The sequence below is a fragment of the Diabrotica undecimpunctata genome, unplaced genomic scaffold (assembly GCF_040954645.1).
Source record: "Diabrotica undecimpunctata isolate CICGRU unplaced genomic scaffold, icDiaUnde3 ctg00003420.1, whole genome shotgun sequence".
Taxonomy (NCBI): Eukaryota; Metazoa; Arthropoda; class Insecta; order Coleoptera; family Chrysomelidae; genus Diabrotica; species Diabrotica undecimpunctata.
This window is the reverse complement of record NW_027314614.1, coordinates 344-12,609: the sequence shown is the minus strand read 5'-3', so window position 1 is coordinate 12,609 and position 12,266 is coordinate 344. Positions and strand designations below refer to the sequence as shown.

General features: G+C 31.3%; 2 pseudogenes; one reads left to right on the top strand and one right to left on the bottom strand.

The window, feature by feature from the left end:
- Positions 1-1,225: 1,225 nt before the first annotated feature.
- Positions 1,226-3,602, bottom strand: LOC140432261 (sugar transporter SWEET1-like; annotated as a pseudogene).
- A 3,164-nt stretch (positions 3,603-6,766) lies between these two features.
- On the top strand, positions 6,767-9,861 carry LOC140432259 (COP9 signalosome complex subunit 5-like; annotated as a pseudogene).
- The last annotated feature ends 2,405 nt before the right edge of the window (positions 9,862-12,266 follow it).

Sequence of the window (12,266 nt, the reverse complement as noted above, 5' to 3'; positions counted from 1 at the left end):
ACGCGCTATCTCAGAGTTCAGACAGTGAATAGGACAAATCGTTTGCTAAAAAGAAGAAACAAAAAAGTGTTTCGGAAATTCAATTCGGACAAAACCATTTGTATAATCTTCACTTTACGCAAAATAGAGACTTATAGTGACCTTGATGAACATTTGATGTCAACAAATAATTTCGATTATTCGAAATATTCCGTCCCACTTCTTTTAACCGCCCTGTATATACATATTATGTATATCATATTACAATATTATACATATTGTAAAATCCAATATTATTACTGAACATAAAATACAGGAAATTAAATATTTTTACTTTTCAAGCGATCGGAATTAAATATTAACGTCCCACTGTTTGAGGCCCACTGATCATATCTTAATTACATATCGGCCTTCATAGGGTAAAAAGGAGTTTATTGCTCTCAGTCCATATGAAAGAGACATATGAAAAGACACAATTCTACAGAAAATCAGCTATTGAGCTCACAATTGGATGATCTTTAGAGGTTTAAAAGTTGTTTGTATGCTACTTGGTCAACGAAAGTGATTTACAAAGTTTCCATGTTTTATTTGTGAATGGGACAGTAGAGCAAGAGATAAACACTGGTCCACAAAGCAATGGCACATAAAAAATGTTTTTAACACCTGGCGAGAAAACATTTTGTACAAAACTTCCAAAAAAGATCCTCCTTCCACCTCTACACATCAAGTTAGGCTTAATGAAACGGTTTTCCCTGCCTAAAGATGGAAAATGTTTCAAGTACTTGAGTGGAAAGTTTCCCCATCCATCCACTGTTTGCATAATCATCTTCACTGTTTCCCTGAAACTCTGGGTTATGTCAGTGAAGAACAAGGTGAACGATTCCACCAAGATATCAAGGTGATGGAGAAACAATAAGCTGGTCCCACGCCTGACTAAAATAGCCAAAAGTCTCTATAAAAAACTTTGTTTCCGGGACTTTTGGCCACGTTTTGAACATGTCGTCCCACTTTGTGATATTCTAAAAAAACTTTTTATAGCTATCAAATGCTTTTACCAAAGGCACCTCGACTACCTTCACCTTTATAGTCGCTAACCATTTTCTGACAAGGAATCCTTTACATATTGTTCTTAAATCTAGCTAGAAGTCAGCAGTAACCAATAGGGGTTAGGTGTGACTGTATTTTATTGATCACTGGATGGCTACATGGAGAAATTACATGTTGTACATGTTTTTACCTACATGATGCTGTATAAAAGACTTTATTTTAACATAAATACTATAAATATGTGTTTAATTATTAAGATACTTACCACCATAAATTCATTTTTTAAAATTATACCATATATTAACCAGAGTGCTGTGACAATGGTTCCCATAAAAGTCAATGGAAATGGTATGGAAGAAGCATCACCTTTGTCAATAATGCCTTTCTGCAAAGAGATTAAAAAACATTAAATCAACAAGTCCACAAAAGTGTATGTGTAGTAGATAATAAATAAAATATATAAAAAATTAACAAAAACACAACCTATGATAACTAATAAACATTTTTACTAGTGGAAAAAGTAACCTGAAGAATAAATTTCTTTTATGCTGCAACTAACAAAATTATAATTGCAATCTCTAACATATTTTATATAAAAAATTTTGAAAATATGCATAAAAAATTTACTTACTACATCTAGCAATGGAGCTCCAATTAATGCTAGCATTAAAATTGTCACCACCAAACTGTACCTATATTCAAGTAATTCTGGATCTTCAACAATAGAATATCCCATAAATACAGCCACAAGTGCCACTCCTACACTGCCAGGTTTTAATACTTCGTTATATTTATCAGCAGAATAATAGTAGTAAAACGCAAGATATAGTACATTCAACACAATGGCAGCAACATTGACTTGGAGCATAGCAAGCATCATTCATCAAAAGTGCTAGTTTTAACATTAATATACCACTGAAATTTAAAAAGAAAAGTTTTATATATTGTTTTCATTTAATTATTAATTGATTGTTTCAAAAGTAGTTTTAATGGAAAGTAGAAAGTAGTAGGAGATTTTATAGATAAAAAAAAAACAATGCAGTACATTATAGAGTGGCTTCAAATACATATAAATGTAAGGTGTTACAGGTATGTATGTTGTAGGGGTGAAAATGTATGCCAAAAGAAATGATTAAATAAAAGATTCAGGAGCCTGAATGATGAAATACATATACAAAACATACAGAATAAGTGCTGATGAAATATGAGATTGTTAGAAGCTGGGATCAGTACTACAAAATAATCAAGATAAACCACAACAGTTAAGTTGTATTTTTAATAAAGATTAATTGCTTTAAATGTGTCTTGGATGAAGCTTTCAGTTGTGACTACAATAATCTGTTATTATACAAAATGATCCTAAAACCAGACATATCTTTTATATTCGGCTATAGGGAAATCAAGTGAATCATAGATTTAAATAACGAGTTTCAGAGGATTATTGTGGACATACTTTTTAATGTCATACACTGCAATTGTTCTTTTAAGCATCTAAAAAGTCTAAAATTCTAGTTCAGTAAACCTACTGTTCTAAAATATAAGAAAATTATATAATTCTAGCATTTCTAGCCCATTATTCTTCTGCATATAAAATGAGTGATTAAATGGGCATATTATGATCTTGTCTTTCTCAATGTACTTGTTTGATTTACACTAAGATGATCATCTGGGTTCTAAAAACTTCCTCATTGATTTTTGTCAATACAGGAAAGGAACTTGGATCTTTTTATGGGTAGTTATCAGAAACTATACATACTCATGGTTTGTGGTAGTTATAATCTTTATCAATTGCTATCTGACCAAGAAATAGATTTAATTTTTGTATTACTTTAATAGATATAAAATTAATATACCTAGATTATGTAAGACTCTTAATTTTCAACACTTCAAAGAAACAATCACAATATACATTGCATTATCTCTAAAATAACAACAAAAATAGCCACTTAAAAATGACATCACAAGCAATGAAGATAAATGAATAGTATTGAAAAACTTTTTACTCTAATACATTGACACATAATCTAGTTTTAAGAAAGATACTTACATTGTTATACCCCCAATAAAAGGGACAGCTTGAATTCCAGCTGTAGATTTCTTTTTATAAATGTCCTTGCATATAAACGCCCCAGAAAAGAACTGGGCAATGGTGACAATACTTGCTGTTTGTCCCACTATACTTTTATAGGGCTGCAGAGCATTGGATAAGGCTTCCATCATGAAGGGTGACTAGTGGAATGATAGTTTTTGTCTGATTATTCAAGCATATAAACAAGGACAAATTTTATAATCTTCACGTTTAAATTAAAATGAAAACTGAATGTGGATAAGTGATAATTAAAAACACTTCAAATTTTGAAAATATTTAAATGAAATTAGTGAAATGATGTCAGGTGTTGATTAGTCCTAGGCCACTTAATTTATGTATCTCTTTTATTATATCAGTGATAGTACAAAAACCACAATTCATTAAACAAGTTTTACAGACTCGTTTTTATTAATAAATATGCTTCAAATTATAAAAAGATAACGGCAAGTTACATGAATTTATTTTAAAAATATATTTATCCTTTATTAGAAAGAGAAGAGAATTGGCCTTCATCATAAATTATTAGGATAATAAGTCAGTGGCATGACAAATGGGTAAATCGACAAAACAGTTTATTAGTTATTTTTAATGCATATTGACGATAAAATATAAATTTCAGATCATGTAATGAAATAGATCTGCAGTATATGGACATTATCGCAGTAGATTTTGAATTTGGGCCAAATATGAGAAATTGTTGGTACTTAGTTGAGTTCGTTTAGTTTGAAATTTGTTATATTATTTGATTCTTTTCATCTATGTTGATTTACTCTAGAGGGGAATATATCTCCTGGAGGAGAATGTAATGTTTATTTTAATTTATTTAAAGTCTTATAACGGTAACACTAAAACGCAATTATTAATTTATAGCATGTATTTATCTAATAGTACAAATTTATATTTTCGACTGACTTCTAAAATCTAATATATCTTTATAATATTTCGTGAAACGCTCCCAGAATCCAGTAGAATTTTCTAGGCGCCGTTAAGACACTTGCTGCTCGAATCGTCGACCGAGTATGTTCGATCAGGGGCATAGCAATTCTGGCGTTATACTGTTCTGGATTGGGGTGGGTACTGATATACCGGGAATGACTTACGGATAACGTAGCAAGAGCTGAGGAGAAGGTGGTTGTTCGTCAACTTCTGGAGGTGGGCTTCCTCTTAGCGGGTGGGCGTCAGTCGATAGAAACACCGGGAATGTATGTCACAAAAGAAACGATTTTTTTCAGCATTGTTTGAGCTTTCTTTAGTAAAAGCATCGGGGTTAGCTGTGGGTAGGTCCTCATCTAGGACATGCATCGTTATGCAATGAGATGAGAACCACAGAATATCAATTTCCCCTGTCCTTTGTGTATTGTCTCAATACTGAAAGAGTGTTTTGAGAGCGCTCACTTTACACCTTGTGAAAGACGTCATTCCTTTTTTTGAGAAGACGTTGAAAGGAATCATAGACATGAAGTAAATTAACGACTTGATATCTGAAGTGAGTTAATGTATTGGAGTTTGTTTACGAGTAGTTAAGGTTGTTAGATGTGGACTAGTTGGTAAAACTTTTCCTGTAGGACATCTGGGAGAAGAGGCAGTGTGATTGTTTCGACAGCTTGGACAAATTGGAGGGCATGCGGGCGGTTTCTGTTGTTGTCCGAAGTTGGGACAAATATGTGTTCTTTTTGGGGTATTCGGTGTTTGGGATAAAATTGGTTTGAATGTTGCTGTAACGGGCAATTATTCGGACAACTTTGTATGAAAAGTTGATTTAAAAAATGGACAAACAAACAACCAGAGAAACTGCCCACAATGTCTTTTAGAGATAAGTCTTTGTTCACGCTGGTCATTACTAGATGGAAGTGTTGTTTGGAGCTTTCTGGATGTGGGGACTGGATTCTGGGTGACTTTACATTAGAGTCTGGGGATATTGGTGACTACATTGTCACCAGTGGTATTGCGAAGTTTTGATTGGAGTTCGTGAACATTGATGGATTAAAATGTATTGATTTTGGCTGTTTTGTCTGACGAGTAAACTTTTAGAGAGGCGATATTTCTTGATATTTATGACTATTTAAATTTTATGAATTTTTTTAGGAATAAGAGGTGATTTGGATGTGTGATTGGATTTAAGGGTGGTTTAGATTAAAAATTATACGTTTTGGGAGACTATTTTCTGGATTGGTATTGTAGTGTTGAATTTAACATTGAAGTTGGTTGAGGTAGAGACTGGGTTGTAGGGAATGGTTTTGTTTGCTCGCGTTTTGAGCTGTAGTCGGTTTCTTGATCGAATTAATTTGAAGACTTAGGTGTTATTGTCATCAGTGTAGGATTTGAGATGTTTTTGTGAAGCTATAATGCTGATTAAATTTTTAATGTTCATCTGAGCAGATTTGTCGGATGAATTGGGTTTAAGAGAGTCGAAATTGGATCAAAGAAGTTGTTGTTTTTAAAGATTTGGTTAAATTTAGGGGGTTATAACGTATGAGGTTGTACTTAAGGGTGGGTGGTGGTGTGTAGAGATTATCGAGCGTCGTTGGTGTATGGGTTTTTTGTTCCGATCGGCTTGCGACAGTCAGATGCTTGTCCTCTGTCTGAACTCTATTTTCTTTTTGTAGAGCTTTGTTATCTCTTATGATTTTGGTGCATAGTACGCGAATAATAATCCTGGCGCCGTTTGAATATAGTCAAATAAACTAATTAAAGTTTTGTATTTCAATTTAAATAAAGTATTTAAAATATTTTCTAATATTATAATTTTTTAAAATAAATTTGAAATAGAATTTAAAATAGAAATTTGTAGAAATCTTTGTGTAATATATACATAATTTAAATAGTTTCGTGGTTCATTCTTCAACCTATAAAATAAAATAGTCGTTATTTGTATTTATTTAAAAATATAATTAAAAAAGCCTATTCATATTAAAGCATAATTACCAAGGACGCCACTGGAAAAAAATTGCACATGGAGACTATATAAAATCAGTGAACTAATTAAAATAGATTGAATGTGTTTAAATGTCATTACCAATAAATGAAATGAAAAAATTATGTCAGTCTATTCCAGCAGATATCTTTAAAAGATTTTTAAAAAACCATTATGTGAATGTTTACTATTATTTTAACAGACCTAAATATTTATTTTTTGTAAAATAAGTTTATTACGGGCCAGTTGTAAAAAATAATCAGTTATTTATGTTTTACAGATTTAAGAGATTTTATTTTAGATATATACGTAGACCTTCACGATTTAAGTATTATAACGGTTTTATAGGATTGCAGATAGGCATCAAAAAGTTGATACTTGTTTACTTTTGAATTTCATTCTCTCAGATAAATTTTAAGTTTATATTTAGATGAATATGTTGACAAAAATTGGAACAAACCAAGTTCTTGTAGTTTATAGCAATTTTGAACTCTAAAATTGAAAACAATAAATAAGTTATAATTGGTTTGAATCTAATATATTACATTAAACTTCCTCATATTTATTTATTTCGTATGTCGTCTAGCCTCAAGGTTTACGTTTCCAAGAAAAAACAGTTTTGATTTCAACCGATTTATAATCGCACTGTGTGCGCTGTACATTACGGTATTCAAGGCTACATGATGGCCTTAACTGTCATGAGAGGTATGTGCTGTGGTCTCTGTCTACTGTCTCATATCATATGTCATGTCAAACGTCATTTTACATGTTGACAAAATAATCGGGATATTCCTATCAATAGTATTGCAAGTAAAATAAATTCTTCCTTGATACTACAAATCGGTGAATTTACCTTTCTTTCCTTAGTTATTTAAGACGTCGAAATTAAAGATGTCTAAAGTAGGATGTTCTTCAACATCAACCCAACAATTCGAGGGCGAAGCACCCTCCTCTGTGGCACAAAAGATGTGGGAAATGTCTAACGCTGTAGAAGTTGTTAGTTCAGTAGATGAAATATATCGTTATGATAAAAAACAGCAACAAGATATACTAGTGGCTAAACCATGGGAGAAAGAGTAAGTTTCAGTTAGCTGCTTTTTTTCCATTGTCTAATTTTTTTACATTTTAGCCCACATTTTTTCAAAGACATCAAAATTTCCGCATTAGCTCTGTTAAAAATGGTCATGCATGCAAGGTCCGGAGGAACCCTCGAGGTAATGGGTTTAATATTAGGTAAAGTAGATGGAAATACAATGTTTGTGATGGACTCTTTTGCCTTGCCAGTAGAAGGTACAGAAACTCGTGTTAATGCTCAAGCGCAAGCTTATGAGTATATGAGTTCTTACATTGAAGCAGCAAAGTTGGTAAGTAGTTGATATACATTTGTTAGATAAATTACATAGAAACTATGTAATCTGTAAACTATGTAATGTAAAAAATGAATATCTCCATAAGTTATCAAAACCCTCTAAAGTTAGTACAGAAAAAAGGGAGAGGGAACATATAGATTTACTAATAGCATTCATTATTGAAATTTTGGTAGTTTGTTTTTAATTTATTAAAATTTTAGGTTGGTAGACAAGAAAATGCAATAGGCTGGTACCACAGTCACCCTGGCTATGGTTGCTGGTTATCTGGAATAGATGTAAGCACTCAAATGTTAAACCAAAACTTCAGGAACCTTTTGTTGCTATAGTTATTGATCCTGTTCGCACAATCTCAGCTGGGAAAGTATGTCTAGGAGCTTTTAGAACTTACCCAAAGTTTGTATTGAAAGTACCAATCTAACCATCTAACTATCTTTTAGCTATAAAAGTGTGGGTTAAATGCTTTGAATAAATCTTAGTAGCAACCTTTTTCTTTTTTATACAAATTTATGTATATATTAGAAATATATAAATAAATATTATTTCCTAGGGCTACAAACCTGCAAATGAGGAACCTTCAGAATACCAGACTATTCCTTTAAATAAAATAGAAGATTTTGGTGTGCATTGCAAGCAGTACTACTCATTAGAGGTATCTTACTTTAAGTCAGCTTTAGATAGGAGGTTATTGGATTCTCTTTGGAACAAATACTGGGTTAATACTCTTAGTTCTTCTAGTTTACTAACGAATGCAGATTATACTACTGGGCAAATTTTGATTTGTCAGAAAAATTGGAACAGTCAGAAGCAGCAATTGGTAAGTATTTTTTTCAAGAGAATATAAATATGTATAATTTGTCTATTTTCATAGCATCTTCTATATATGTAAGTCCTTAATGGCGTTCTCATTTTTATGACAGACACTTTAAGATAACAGATAGATTTTTGCTAATCTAGAATGAGCCAGACAACAATAATATTTTTATGCATCTCACGAAAAATAAATAAATTTGTGAAAAATTGAAGCTTAAAGACTGCTTTTTTAATGCTTCTTTTGCAGTTACTAGCTTTAGCTCTGTAATTTTGTTTTCTAGTAATCTTTATGAATTTTTTGTGGATTTCTTTTTTGGTTTTGAAGTTTTTATCTGTATGCTGGCAAAAACTCTCTATTCCATTGTATTCCCTGATCTTTTTGTTATACATTCAAAGGAAAAAGGATTCGATTCTTTGTCTCTATGATCTATTATATTGATATAAACCTATAATCGAAATTCCCTCATACAACTACTTTATTTTTGTTAGTACAAAACCAAACTTGCTGACTTCAATGTTTGTAAATTCATACTGATGGTTCCATATCATTGGTGGTATCATTTATGCTGTTTGTATCCAAAAGCTGAAGTTTCCATGCAATATAATTTAAACCCAGGTTGTTCAACTTTGATAGCTGAACTTATAGCTATTGTAGTCTCAGTGTGCTCTGTTTGCCTTAAGAAATTTTCCTAATCACCTATATTGTATATATACAAACAAACTCTTCCAAAGCTTAGGTATATCCAAACCTTAGAATGTTTCCTTTGTGTGTATGGGGGGGCCACTCCCAAATCTCTGGCAGTGAAAAAGTTAAATTGTTGACCAAAGCTGCAGAATAGAGGTTTAGAATCTTAAGTATTTTATAAATCCCTTTCTAACTTTATCAACACACATACTGCAAGATATACCCTACTCTTCCATCCACTACGTTATCTGAATGAAGTCCTTGTTCTAAAAAAAATTTATATGATGTATGTTAGATGCCTCTTTAGACATACTATGGTCAATGATTATCACTATCTCAGTCAGTGATTTGTAAATGTTTTTTCGGAAAAGTACTTAGAAATAAAAAGTTATTAATACGAAAATAGGCATCTTACTTACAGTTACATGCCAGAGTCAACTTTAAGGATTCCCTGTTTTCTATGAGGATATCTTTATCTTTCATTGGTAGCCATAACTTAAATAGTTATTTATAATAGATCAGAAAAGCATATTCTAATGCTAAAAGTGACATTAATGAGACTTTGAGAATGAAACATGGTCGGTGGATATGAATTACTCAGGAAAAATTTAGCTTCAAATAGCATACAATTCTGATAAGTAATAAAATGTTCAAAATCTTTTTTTTAGGGCGTTGTGGTTGTATCGTAACAGGAGAAAAACGAACCGAAGACAAACTGTTAAAAGCCACAAGGATAGTTGTAAAACACCATAGAAATCATACACGGACTGATGGCTCAAATGGTTTAAAGATAGATTGTTTAATAGTGTGACTCCCAGTAACCGTATACAGTAATAGTAGATATTTTTGTGGAAGAGTTGAAGTATTTTTTGTTTTGTTCGTTGTCATTTAAAAGTATAAACGATATGCTTTTTCATCTTTTGAAAACTTGAAATAAATTATTAGTTTAATAAATTTTTAAATTTCATTTATCTGGAATTTCCTATTAATAAATTGGTTTATTATTTTTTATTGCCCTTAAATCCCTATTCGATCTCATGGAACAATTATATTATTAGAAATCCATAGCGTAAAGAGTCCCAGAATCTCTTGAGCTATTCTATTTTATAAAAGCTTCTGGAGATACTGCTATACAACAGAATATGCTCATCTACTTAAAAGAATCTCTATAGAACGAGAAGGGTTATGTTCAAAACGCTAACAACAAAAGACTTTTATTATCTTAGCAGGATTTATCGGCGGCCTATGGTACTGTCGGGTGTCAGGGTTTTATGTACAAGCTTCTGCACAAAGTTCTACGCTGAAGGATCGTCTCTCTTATCGGTAACATGCTCTCGAACAAAACATTCTAAGACATGGTAAATTCCAAAAGTGGAGTGAAGAATTTAAGTAAATAGATTTCTCATGAAACAATAGCCGCCCAACACCAAAACTTAGACTGCAGCCAAATGCAAACAGACAAATGCTGTTTCCGTTTGAATTTTACTAACAATATGGCGGAAAAAGAAGTTATATGACCTGTTAAACCATCGCCTTAGTTTTTGTTAACATTAACATAAAAAAAAAACATTTGGAAAGCGAATATTGAACAACATACAATATCGGTAATTAATTTAAACTGAAATCTATTAAAAATGGGCTGTACATGACAGGCTACTAGGAATATGAATTAAATAAAGACTTCGAATGAATATTTTCTATTTACTGGAGAAACTAAATGCAGTCGCCTAGAGCCTAATTAGAATAACCATTTTTTTTAATTTTCTGAATTAATATAATAAACGGAATAAAACACCTACCTCATAAATTTAAATATCTACACATAAAAAAATCCATTACTTATCATAAGTGGTGTCCTCCAGTTATAAGAATTCTTTAAAACTTTTACATGGTTTTCTGAAATATTAAGTTTTGTGTACTGAAGGTTAACACGTTCAAATGAAAACACAATAAGTAAACAAATAATAGATCAAATGAGTATAATAAGAAAATGCAGTTTCCTAACAAGAACAAAAAGACGAATAACATTATGGAGTGAGATAGGCGCATCTATACTAAAGAAAAAGCTAAAGCATTTGGATACATTTAAAAGTAACTTAAAAAACTGTTTAAAACAATGAAGGTGGAATTATTTAACTGCAGAATCCATTATAATTTAAGGTGCGTATAGCTATTCTACTTACCTACATAAAAGCTCAGAGTGTATGTTTGGTTGTCTATATTAAGGTGGTAATATATAAAGTAACATACCTATAATACATTAAGACTTATCGTTTTATGTTATAAATTGAAAAAAAATATTTTAATCTGTGGCAGGACTATAGTCTGATATTTAATTTATTATTATATATTAATTTTTATTTTCCTATTTTTTTAAGCTTCGAATTGACATCTGACATTGGTAAAGGTTTGACGTACGTCAATCAAACAATACAGGACCAGAACAGAAAGCATCAAATAACTTCATTCCATGAAAGGAAGTAGTCGAAGTAGGACTGTGATTCATAACCTAATTTTTTACGTGATGTTTACGAAGTTTCGATGAAAACGAACAAATTGTAAATAAATATGGCAACCAAAATAGTGAGAACTAAAAACATATCTAACCTATTTAATAACTCAATTTCGGTGTACTTATCTCAAAGACTACGCTAACTAATTTCGCTAAACACCAAAAGACTTTTGTAAATAATAGTTGTAAATTTAGTTTAAGTTCAGTGGTAACCGGAACTGCTGGTCATGCAGAAACAACGAGCACAACACAGGGTTTAAACAAACTACAAGCTCAAGAACTTATTTTACGACTCAATGGCGAGGAGAGGAATGTTTTGATGACGGCCCTACACGAATACCAGTCCAAATTAGTTAAAGACGAATACGAAGGTGAGTTGTGTTGTAGTTGGAGATATTGAATAATCTCGATATTTTGTTAGCTGTTAACCTTGTAATTTGTATTTTTAAACAGTTTAATGATATAACTGGTGTTCCCTTGAAACTTACGTACTTATATCTTTGTTTTTATCTATGGCCCGAAAAATATCATTGCACAGGTTAAAAGCAATGAAAAATATTTATATGGAATAATATTTAGACTGTGAACAAAGATATGCGCTAAGGGGAAAATTAATATTAATAGATGTTGAAAATAGCTAAAGCTTTATACAATATTTATTATTTATATTCTTTAACTAATTAATTACATATTATGTACTTACAACTACCAACGAATACAGTGCTTCTATATTCATTTCAACTATTTCCACAAACAAAATTTCATATTTTGTTTTTCGACTATATTCATTTTTAATCTTTTGTGATTTATATATTGTTCAATGGAGTGTTTTACAATATTTACTTATAATCAAATTATGG